Here is an 11479-nt window from a genome sequence, read left to right as displayed (position 1 = left end):
AAGACATTATTAGGAAGGAATGCTTCCTTTTGAGGGTGGCGATGCCCTGCCACAAGTTGCTCAGAGACCCTGTGGCTCCACCTGGATCCCTTGAAGTGTCCAAGGCCAAGCTGGGCAGGGTTTGGAACAAACTGGGATGGTGGAAGATGTCCCTGACCATGGCAGGGGGTGCAACAAGATTCTGCTGAGGTACAGCAATCCCCAAAACACATCTGTCCCCATCACCAGGCTGCACAGGACTGTCACATACAGAGAGTCAGCAACAACAGTGTCTGTGTCCAGAGCCCTGCTGGCCCTCAGGCTGCCGCCATCTTCTGACCCACTAAATACGGGAGGTTTTGATGAACAGCTGAAAAAAGCAGCCTTTTAGAACCTTTCTAGAACAGATTAAAAGAGTTACCAGCTGCCAGGTAAAAGTTAACTCACACAGGATTGCTGCAAAATGTACATTTTTGTCTGTGTGTGTGTTTGGGATGCTTTGGAGTACTGTGCCACTGCACTGAAAATGCACCCTGGGATGAAAAAGAGAGATAAAAAGCCTAAATCAACCCTTACACTTAAGAGGTGAAGAGGCTTTCCTGCATTAGTGTATCCCTGAAGGGCAACCTAGGCTTGAGTTTGGATCTCCAGCAAAAACCTTCATAAAAAGGGCTTTTGAAGGATGACTACACTGTCTGAGGACAGACACTGCAGAGGGAAAGAGCTAAAAATTAAGATAGTTTGTCCCAAGGAACTAACTAAATCACCAGGAGAAGCCTGACAAAAGTACAAATTGTCTGTAGGTTCACATGTTGACTGTGAAAAATACAGTGTGATAAATAGGTGTGTGCAATTCTAAAATAAAACATATGGGCTGCTCTGCTTCTCTGGCTTTAAGCATTTCATTGGATTCCTTAATTTTACATTTCAGTTCTCAAGCATGTGCAGTTTCTGGCTAATTGGATGAAGCATTATTACCAGTGATAGAAAGCAAGAAACTCCCTGCTCTATTGCAGAAGGAAATCACTACAAAGGGATTTATCCTGCATCAGTTTGCCAAAACGTTAAAATCCTTTATAAAAAGGGATTTTTAAAATTTTTTTTTTTCTACTACAAGGGCTTTATTTTGTGAGCACCAAAACTGGCTTGCAACAAAAGGAAAGAGAATGAGCAATGGTAACGTCATTTCCTGTGCTCCAATTTGGAAGGCCCAGTATAGTCTGAGAGTTTCATTACTGTGCTAGTACAATTAATCAGAATACTATTCCCAGATATTCTTGCAGTTCTGATTAAATCTATGTCCTTTTCAATGATTAAACTGGGATGACAGAAGACATCCCACAGTGTATGATACTATTGCTGAAATTCATCTCGTAAGAGTGTCCTTAGCCAAAAAAGAAAGTCTTTGTGAAAGCCTTTCTCCTTTGTAGATTGACTCTAATTCCTAAATGTATTTTGTATTTGTATTTTGTATTGCTTCAGTCAGGTTCATTCAATCTTGAAAAACAATCTATCCATAGGAGGCTATCATGTGCAAGTGCATTTTGTAAACTTATTATGCTAAGAGACAGTTACCCAGATTGGAATTCAGGCATGTTGATGGGAAGTGACACTATTGTGGATGGTATTTCTCTTTCAGGAATAAAAAGTAGGCTTTGTTCACAATGTCAGTTAAGCCAGTGCTAAATTCACTCACTCAACTTTCTGTACCTGATGTCAGTTCAGGCATGAGTACACTTTCTGACAGTTCTATTAATAGAGGACCTAACTGCAGCACTGAAGACTGAAAGGTTATATGAAACAACTCTATTTCTGCTACATTCTGTTAATCAAAATCATTCTGTATTGTTCACCATTAGGTCACTCGGTGGCAATTACCTGACTTAAGAAAGGAAGGTCTCCTATACTTTGTGTATGATTTTCCTTTTATGGAACATAGGAGACTGTAGGTTGGAAAAGAAAGGATTTGGTTTATGATGGCACAAATTACCTGGATTCCTTTATTCTGGCAACAAATTCAACCGTAGTTTATAAAAGCAGTATGTTTCATTATGAGAAACCTTGGCAGTTTGAAGTGCTCTAATGCTGCCCTGTGAAATCACCTTGTGTGCAGCTGCAAAATGTCCAACATGGCCACGGTGGTGAGGGCAGATGTGTGACTGAGGCATAAACTAGTTTAATGTTTCCTTGCAGCAATAAAGACTCTGTGGAATCCCATCATGAAAATGGAGCTGTCATGCCACAGCAGAGGGGAACTCTGTTGGCTTGCATCTCATGTTGCCTGTCCTTAAACACACCAGGCTGTGTGAAAAGAGGGAAAAGTATTTCCCTGCTAGATGAAGTGATCTTCTGTTCTGTTAATATCTCCTTGCCGTACTACCTATGCACAAACACCTTGTCCTACTGTTTGTTGAGGCAACATGCACCACATTTGAGGAAAAGATCTCAAGATAGGTGAGATCGTTTTTTTGAATTTGTTTTACTGTCCCTGGCATGCAGCCTCTCTGCAGCTGTCTCTCCCATCTCTGCATTGAGTGGAAGAGCAATAAGAATTTAGATTACTTTCTTTTTTCTGAGACCTTTTCTGGTATAATGACTGTTCAGCTCTGACAGTCATTTGCTGTGGTCCTTACTGCATTAATCTTTCCCTTGGCAAGGGTATATTATCATAATAATTCATCTCATTATTAGAATAGGAAATCCTGGCACTTTCTCTGTCACCTTAAAAAGGATCAAAGCTTCAAATTCAGCATCTTACTTCTCTTGAATATGATGTCTTTTATTTGACTCTCTCCCCAGTTCCTCCTTCACAACACAAATCACAGATTACACTATTAGATTGTTTCTGTTCTGTAAAGTGTTCCAGGTGGATTCACACTGTTAACATCATCTGCTCCCCTACTTCAGCTCCTTGGCAAACTCAAAAATCTGATGGTAAGATCGACACAGCTCCCTGTAACATGTTCTGCAAGGCTCCTCTAATTTTACAATGTAGAGTCGGTGAGGAGACATTTTAAATGGTGGCATTGTGAGGTACCAGTTTTTAGGCTTAAAACCAGTTCCTGTTAGGCAAAAAGGGACCATTTATATGTCCTTTATAACATTCGCAGGCTTGGTTTTCTTGCTGTTTGTATCTAGCAAACAGTAAAGGCTAAAGTGTTTTAAAAGCTTATGTTCTGGATCCAAGTTGTCACCAGGAAATAATATCAGTTTGCTGAGCAGTTCTGTGTTCCTGTCTACCTCCTAACACTTGGTTTTGCTGTGCTTTTATTGATACATAAGTAGCTTGCTCTATGGAATCTCTTTTTTGAATAAGCCTTGACTGAGTTTACTTGTGAGTAGTAAAATCTAAGTTATTTCTTCAAACATTGTATGTTGAGGTCAAAGTTGGCCATTACTGTGGATATGCATCACAAAGAAGAATGCTTTGAAAACTCCTTGTGAAGAGAGAAATTGAGAAAAAGGAGATAGCAATTCATTGCATTTTTTGTTTGATTCATATCTCCTTGCTGGCTTGAATAAAAGCATAACAAAGACTAAAAGGTGTTTTGTTCCCAATCCAGTGTGACCTATAAATAAACTGGGGACTAAACTTGGGCTCAACACATCTGTCTGGCCTCAAGTATTTGTGCTGAGTTCAAGGCTACTCCTACAGAACAGGTTCAAAAGTTTAACTGTTACTCAAACGTTGTTGGGCTCATGTTTCACTGGAAGTGGGTGTGTGTGTGTGAAGAAGTGTGATTTCCTGGAAAATATGGACCAGTGAATCAGGAGCATGGCAAACAGAGGGAAGCCTGGTGCAGGAATTGCTGCAGCTGCTGCAATGCATCTCTTCAGAACCTGCCTCTGTGCAGGGCATGATGAAAATATTTGCATTGACTTGTATTGTAGCAGTGCTCAGCTTCTCCAGCTCTGATCAGGGTCCTGCTGGGTTAACACTAATCCTTGATGATCTCCTGTAGAGGTAAGAATCTCCATTCTTCCCTACCAGTCCAAATAGTCAGGATGGACATGCATGGCAGTCCATGGTACTTGATTTTCTTGTCTGAGACACCAGAGCAAGCCCTGGAGCCAGAAATAAGAGCTAGTCCTGACTTACATTCCCTGATAAATTAAACCACAATGACCCTAATGTTCAAACTTCACCATGTGTCTGTCTGTCATTCCTTAATAAACCCAGCAGTATTCCCTCTAGGTCACTGACCACAGATAAAGGCTTTAGTTGTGGCATGAAGCGTGGACAGTGATTGCTTGAGTCAAGGAGAGCAGATGTAGGTGTAGACTAAGTTGTTCACTGAAGGGTGACACCTAAACAAAGTGTTTTGACCTGACTTTTGGGTAAGATTTCTGGTATGAATCAGGCTTGACAGGAATGGTTGTGGTAAAACAGTCTCCAGAACTGCAGGAAATCCTTATGGATACTTATGGTGGTGTTGATTCAGGCTTTTGGCAGAAAGGTGCTGTTCAAGACCTAGGTAAACCAGAATGACCTTGTTCCAAACTTTATTTGTCTAAGCTTAAACTATTACTTAAACTGATAGCGTTCTCAGCTGGGAAACAGAGACATGCCTAGTCATTAGTGGTAGGAGAGGGTAAAATGATCCCTGAGAGGTGTTCATGTTACACAACATGGACATAATTTCTTCAGAATTAGATTTCTTTCCCTATTATTAGTAAAAAACAACATCAAAATAAATCTGCAAACAAAAGCAGCAGAAATTAATGATGGAACACTCTTAAATCCAACATAGTTATGGGGAGGGTTAAACTAAAATGAAAGTTGCAATTTTCTAACTCGTATTTCTAAAGAATTGATTGTAAGAAATCTTTGCTCTGCAATCTGAAAGCCTGACCTAATTGACAATCAGTTTAATATACCTGATGGAAAACAGTCATGAGACCCACTGCTGTGTCAGTGTTTAGTCCTTGGAACAAACACAAGGATGTGAAATATGAGGCAGGTCATAATTGATTTGCCTTTTCTGAAATGCTGGCATGTTGCTGGAAGAAAATAAACATCAGAATTCTTTCTTGAGGAAAAAAGGACATATACTTGAGAATGGTTGTTTGTATGTAAATTTGATGCCAGAAGTTAAAATACTGTTTTCACTTCTTCCTTTTTCTATTGTTGGCTCAAACAAGAGAGTTGAATGCTTGATTCATGGTTTAAAATGGCGAGCTGGGAATACTAATTTACATAATATATTTTATATTTATAATTTTTAATTACATTCTTAAATAGCAGATTCCATGTGCTTGGTATTATGTTATTTTTGACAGTCAGTAGGACTGGAGTCATTGATTTAAGATATGTGAACATATATATTTTCAAACTTCTGATTTTGTTCTTTAATCTGTCAAGTATTATTTTGTTTATTAGATGCTGTGAGCTTTTAACTGATAATTTCTGTTGAGTTACATTTGATGGGATTTGGTAAAAATGCACAGAGGAATCATTAAAAATGAAAAATGAAAATTTGGTTTTAGCTCCCCCCGCTTCCAAGATATTCATACTACCAGATCTCATCCTCCCACAAGTTAGAGCTAAGCATCCCACACCTTGATTTTGCACAAAGTTTGGAAAAGGAAAAATCCAACTGGCTTCCTTTTCCAAATCCATGTTTGGTTCCCATCTCTTATGAAGCAGTCATCAAAATGAACTTGTTGAATAAACTCAGATGAAGAAATTTCTTTCTGCACCTGCAGATGAAGCTCTGCTGTAAGGAGCTGGTTCAGCACTCCACATGCTATTTCCAGCCACTTACTCAGTAACACCCACCAGTTCGGTGTTTTGACTTTCTCTGAAATTTCTGCAGCAAGCCTGAACTACTGGTATATTCTGTACTTTGTAATGCTGGATTTCATGGTGTGTGGGCTGCCCTTATTTCACATTTTATTTTAGATAGGGCTGGTTTTAAAAGAACAGACATACTTGGTTTAAAATAAAGAATTACACTTTAAAAGTTGTTTTTCCTTTTAACTTACTAAATTCTTTAGTTTTGCTCACATTTTATAAAATATATCCCAAAAATTCATTTTGCAAAATGTATCCCAGTTCATGCCTCTTACCTCAAATTGTGGCCGGAAATTGTTGATTATGAGGTATATAAAGGGCTTGCCAAGAAAGTTTAATTTTTCCTGGAACAATAAACTTACAGTTCCTTGAGATATGCTCATATTTGTACCTGACACATTCTGGTTCCTTTGTGAGTACAAAATTAGTGCAGTGCACAAAAGGGAAGGAAATATGTCAGAATCCAGGGAGGTATTGGATAGAAATTGCCCAGAGATGAAGGGAGCAGGGAATTCAAATGTAACCTGCCAAGGGATCTATGAGAGCACGAGCAACACGACCTGTACTGCACAGTTCAAGTGCCAAATCCCTTAATGTGGATGCACTTAGAGATGTTACATGGGGATTAGTCCCCTCAAGGAAGCAAAATAGGTTAAGATAGTGTAAATCCAGCCATCAGTGGGCTGTAGTGTTATCATATAACACAATATTTGCCTCTACTAGAAAATTATACAAGTGAAATTCTTATATTGAACACAGGAACTCTGGAACCGCATTTTATTTCACCTGAAGCCCAAAGGAAAAGCTGGGCTTTGGAGCACCAAGCAGGCCTGTTGTGGAAATAGGTGGGTGGGAAAAAGGGATGAACCTGTGGAGTCTGGTTATCTCAGTGTGTGGCTGTGTAGGACTGCTTTGGTTTTCTGTCAGGACTAAGAACTTGTTGGAGGAGGAGGAAAGGGGGAGGGGGAATGGAGGCAGTGAAGACACAGGTGGCTTCAGTTATATTTGGCTTTTTGAACAGATTAATCACTTTCTTGATTTACACTGTCCTTATTCTGTACTTTTAAATCATTTCTTAAGGAAGCATTTCAATGAACTAAGTCAGAAGATATTCTATTGACATAAGTTGTGTTGGAAGGTAAAGAATTTTTTTTTTTTTTTTTTGATAGTTTGAAAAATGGAATGATTGCATCCATGACTGCCAGTTAAACTCCTGCAACCATTCTGGACTTTGAAACAAAACCTCTTCTTAGCTTCATTTAACTTCAGGATTTACAATAATAAATCTCATAATACTTTTTTTCAAGCAAATGTACCAACTGAAGTTGATATTAATGCTCTATTATGAGCAGTATCCAAAAAGCTACTTTGAAGTGTGGAAAAGAGACTTTGCTGCTTGCTGCCTCATAGGAATAAAGAGATAATAGTTCTTCCCCTGGTACTGAACTTGTCTTAAGCAAAAGTAGCTTCTAAAATCATGAGAATAAAATTCCTTTATTAGCAGCCTGATATTCTTTGTTCTTATACTTTATCTAAAGTGTGCAAGTGCCAACATGACTCCAGGAAAGAACAAAAGGCCAGAGTTTATTCATATACCTTATCATTTTATATGTAAGACATCCTGAGACTAACTTCAGATCAGGTAAAATTCCAGGTATAAAGAGTGGATGGAAGGAGATTGTGAATGAAATTAATAGAATGATGTTTAATTTCTATCTTTTTACTTCACTATTGCTAAGTAATTAATAAATTATTCATATAGTAATTTTATTACGGTGGTTTTAAATTTTATGAAGAACATTGTATGCAAACCAGAGTTTTAAGAACCAGGTGCTGAAGCCTGAAAGCATCTTGTACATTAATTAACAAGAATCAGATGTTAAGTAGAATTGTCCAAGTGTTTCAAAGTTTTAATGTTTATTGTTTTCTTTCTCCCTTTATATTATTTATGGTACCATTTGCTTTAGGCTTGAGGTTCCTTTTCTTTAACAAAGGAAGGTAGTAGCAGAGCAAAGAGTTGTTCCAAACTCTGTTCTCCCAGATTACCAATGTAACAATTTCCTTTATGGTTTTTTTGCTCCATGTTCATGGATTTTTTTTTTTTTTTTAAATTTTGCTTCAATAAAAGTAGATGTTTGACTGGTAAAGATTTTTGCAGACTTTTTTTATCTCTAGTGGACTAAAATCAAACAGAAGATGCCCAGGAAAAGAGTGGCTGGACACTTTCTCTTCTGCCTAAGGTGAGTACCTATTAGTGTAGGATATAAATGTATCTATATCCAAGTATATATTATATATACACACACACATATACATATATATACACATACATATATGTGTATAAATGGATAAATATATATATGTGTGTGTGTATATATATGTATGTGTGTGTAGGATATATTTTATATTTTAATCCCAATTCTCTATCTAAATTGCATTATGACTTTAAGAACTTCCAAATATTTGCATAATAACTGTCATAAAAATCAGCATCCTGGGGTTACTGCTTAAAAATGACCAAGTTTTTCTTTTGTTGCTGGCAGAATTTGTTTCACAGTGCTATCAATTAAGCATGGCCATAGTGAATTCATGTACCTACCCTTCCCAAAAGGGTGAATACAGCCTCACTTTGCCTTACTGGAAGCACTGAGAGTGACAGTAAATCTCTTTGTGCAGGACTTACTTCTGGGAATTAAAGACATTCTCAATACTTAATTAGACTATTTTTAAATCTAAGTTTATTCAAATTTTTAGTTGACCCTGCCTGTAACATTCTCTGTAGTGATTAAAATACTGTGTTCACTGCAGTTCTTCTCTTTCAGTCTGGAGGTAGTGAGGCTGGAAAGAGAGAGGCCTCATAGGGAAAGGCCTCCATTTTTGTTCTGTCAATGCTTGCCTGTTTGTCATTTCTCATAATAAATGGCTGTTATCTTGCTTTTGACTTAATGAAGAGGACTCTGGAGTATCAGATTGAAGACTGCAGTGGTCAACTAATGATTCTTCTGGGGATGAATGTTTCACTGTGGTAGAAAGGTCAAAACATAGGTTAAATAGACATTTAATTCCACAGTTTTCTTCCAGAATCCAAGCATATGTCACAGCCCTTCTCTGCTATAATTGTGTCAGAAGCATCCAGAATCCCAAAATGTAAGAAATTCACTTATCAGCTACACCAATAAAGATAAGCTTGAGCTAAAAAAAAGGTAAAAGCCAAAGCAGATAAACTGGTTGGGGAAATAGTATCTTTGGTGCACAGTTACTATAATTCCTCTCTTCTTTTGACCTCCACGAGCTGCTCTGTGCTTGACTAAGTCCCAGCTAGAAGAGGCAGCTGTTCCAGCAATGTGCAGCTTTCTCCTTTGTCTGATGGTAATGCAAAATGTTCTCATTTGCAAAGGAGGTCTTTGCTTTTCTTTTTGTATTCCCAGAGAAGAAGAAGAAGAAGAAGAAGAAGAAGAAGGGAGCAGTTAATAGAATTGAAGTGTGTTCATCTTATGCTGCTCTGTGATTATGTGCTGGAACTGTAATTTCTTCTGCTATACCTTTTGGAACAGAAATATATGGACACAACCAAGGAGAATGTCAGCTGTGAGTTAAGTTATCTAGGTAAGTGCTACAAGGAATTTTTTGTAAAGCTGCAGCTTGTTTTGTAATTTAAAAGATGAAGGAGAAGAATCTGAAGTAACTTCCCTGCTAACCAAAAGCATGAGCTGCATTCCAGGAAGTAGGAAGTCATATAGAGCTTATTTGTCAGTAATAATGAAATAGTCAGTTTTCTGCTTTAGTGTGTGTAAATTTTATTTGCTGCTATCACAACGCTAGAATATGTTCCAGTGAATCCACCCTGAGTTTTGTGCTATTACTCAGGCAACAAGAAAGAAAGCATTTTAGATGGAAATTCAGGGTGAGGGGGTAAAAAAAGGATGTGGTGACTAAAAATGTAGCATTTATTGAAACTCACAGAATGAGAATTTTGCTAGCAGATACTTTCCAATTAAATGTACAGTGTATCAGATGGTCCAGCTGGTATTCTTGAAGTTTTCAGTTGTAGTGGACTACTGTCAAAATTGTTAGTCTGGATGGTTGAGGCTGTTGTAGCATATTTGTTCCACAAGATACGGATAGAGATGCAAATTAAATAACAAGTCACATGTGCAGTTCTGCCCACAAAGGTGAAGAAAAACTGTTGGCAATCTAGTTTTGATTATCTAGGTACTAAATTTCATGCTAAAATTCAAAATATTTCCTAACAGCTTTTGACGTCATTGGCAGTTGCTACCTGAGTGTTAATCATGTAACTGCAAGCACCACACAGAGATAGAGCAGATTCAACAAAGTACAGGTGCAGAATTTCTCAAACTTCCCTCCCTCTCAGCTGTGTATTCCAAAGCAATAACAGCTTGGCAAGTGTGCATCAGTCTGGAGGGCTGAAAGGCAAGAAAAATATACACGTTAGTAGATGAGTCATCTCTGGAGTTTTGTATTAGAGACTTCTATGAGAACAGGATCAAGTGCTGATTCTGTAATAAATCTGTAACTGAAAATTATGCTGCTTTTATACATGAGTACATTTCTTGAGTCATCTGCTCTCCTGTCAGGCTGGTCACTGCTTGGTTTAAGCTGTCAAATTGCTGCCCTTCCAGACACACAGGCAAGGTTTTCATGTCTCAGTCCAAGTCTGTCCTTCTGTTTTAGCATTGCAGACTGGATTCAAAACCAAAGTGGGTTATTGTGCAGCCTTGGTAAAAGTAGTGACAAACCTTAAACCCTCACAGCCTCTTACCTGAATCGCTGTCACTCTGCAGCTCTTTTGCAGTCACTGTAATTGTCTTTGAATCTCTTTGGAGTGGAATATTTCAAGTGGGTCTGGACATGCATTTATTGAGCTGTCTGTCTACCAGAATGATGTTAAATTTCACTTTTTTGATCTTTTCAAACACAAAAATTATTAAGTTTTGCACCAATTCAAATGTCAAGTATTTGCAGAATCTCATGATCTATGAATTTCCTTCCCTCACAACAAGTTTAAAATACATATACCTCAAAATTCAAACCATTCATATGCTCCACATTAAATACATACTTGTTGGTTCAAACTATATTGCAGAAATTAAATACATACTTGCAAATACACAAAAGTGTATATTTTCTTTTGGTTACTTTATGTTCTCTCTCTGGGTAATGCATGAGAGGGATACCAAAAGCAGCTTATTTCTTTTTCCTAAAATCAGTTTTGTTAGATCAAGTCAACAATGAGTATTATTTTCATATTTAGGTTTTCACAGCTTTTGTTGCTGTTTGCTATTCAGCAGCTTAATAATCTTTTTTTTTTACCTGTATGGAAATGCTTTGGAGTTAATCAGGATAACAATAAAATATATTCAATTTATATCTTTCTGACATCTTGGTTCACAATTAATGCCCCTTCTGATATAGCTTTCTGGAAAAGCTCTGGCAAACCTCCAAAGCTGTTCACGGATGTGGCAGTATCCACCATTAGAGGATATTTGGATAAATAAATACATTCAGAGGCATTTTGTAGTAAACACTTGGAAATCCTTCAGGGAAAGCTGGAAGCTCTCACACTGGTGGTGTGCAAGCAGTCCTATCAGGATTTAGGAATAGCACATTTTTTGGCCTGCTGAGGATCAGCCAGCCAGTTTAACTCTCACCAAACATCTCTGTTCAGCTGGGGAGTCTCAGCTG

This window comes from Parus major, chromosome 19 (assembly GCF_001522545.3).
Source record: "Parus major isolate Abel chromosome 19, Parus_major1.1, whole genome shotgun sequence".
In the NCBI taxonomy this organism is placed as follows: domain Eukaryota; kingdom Metazoa; phylum Chordata; class Aves; order Passeriformes; family Paridae; genus Parus; species Parus major.
The sequence above is the reverse complement of the archived record's forward strand: the minus strand, read 5'-3'. Positions refer to the sequence as shown.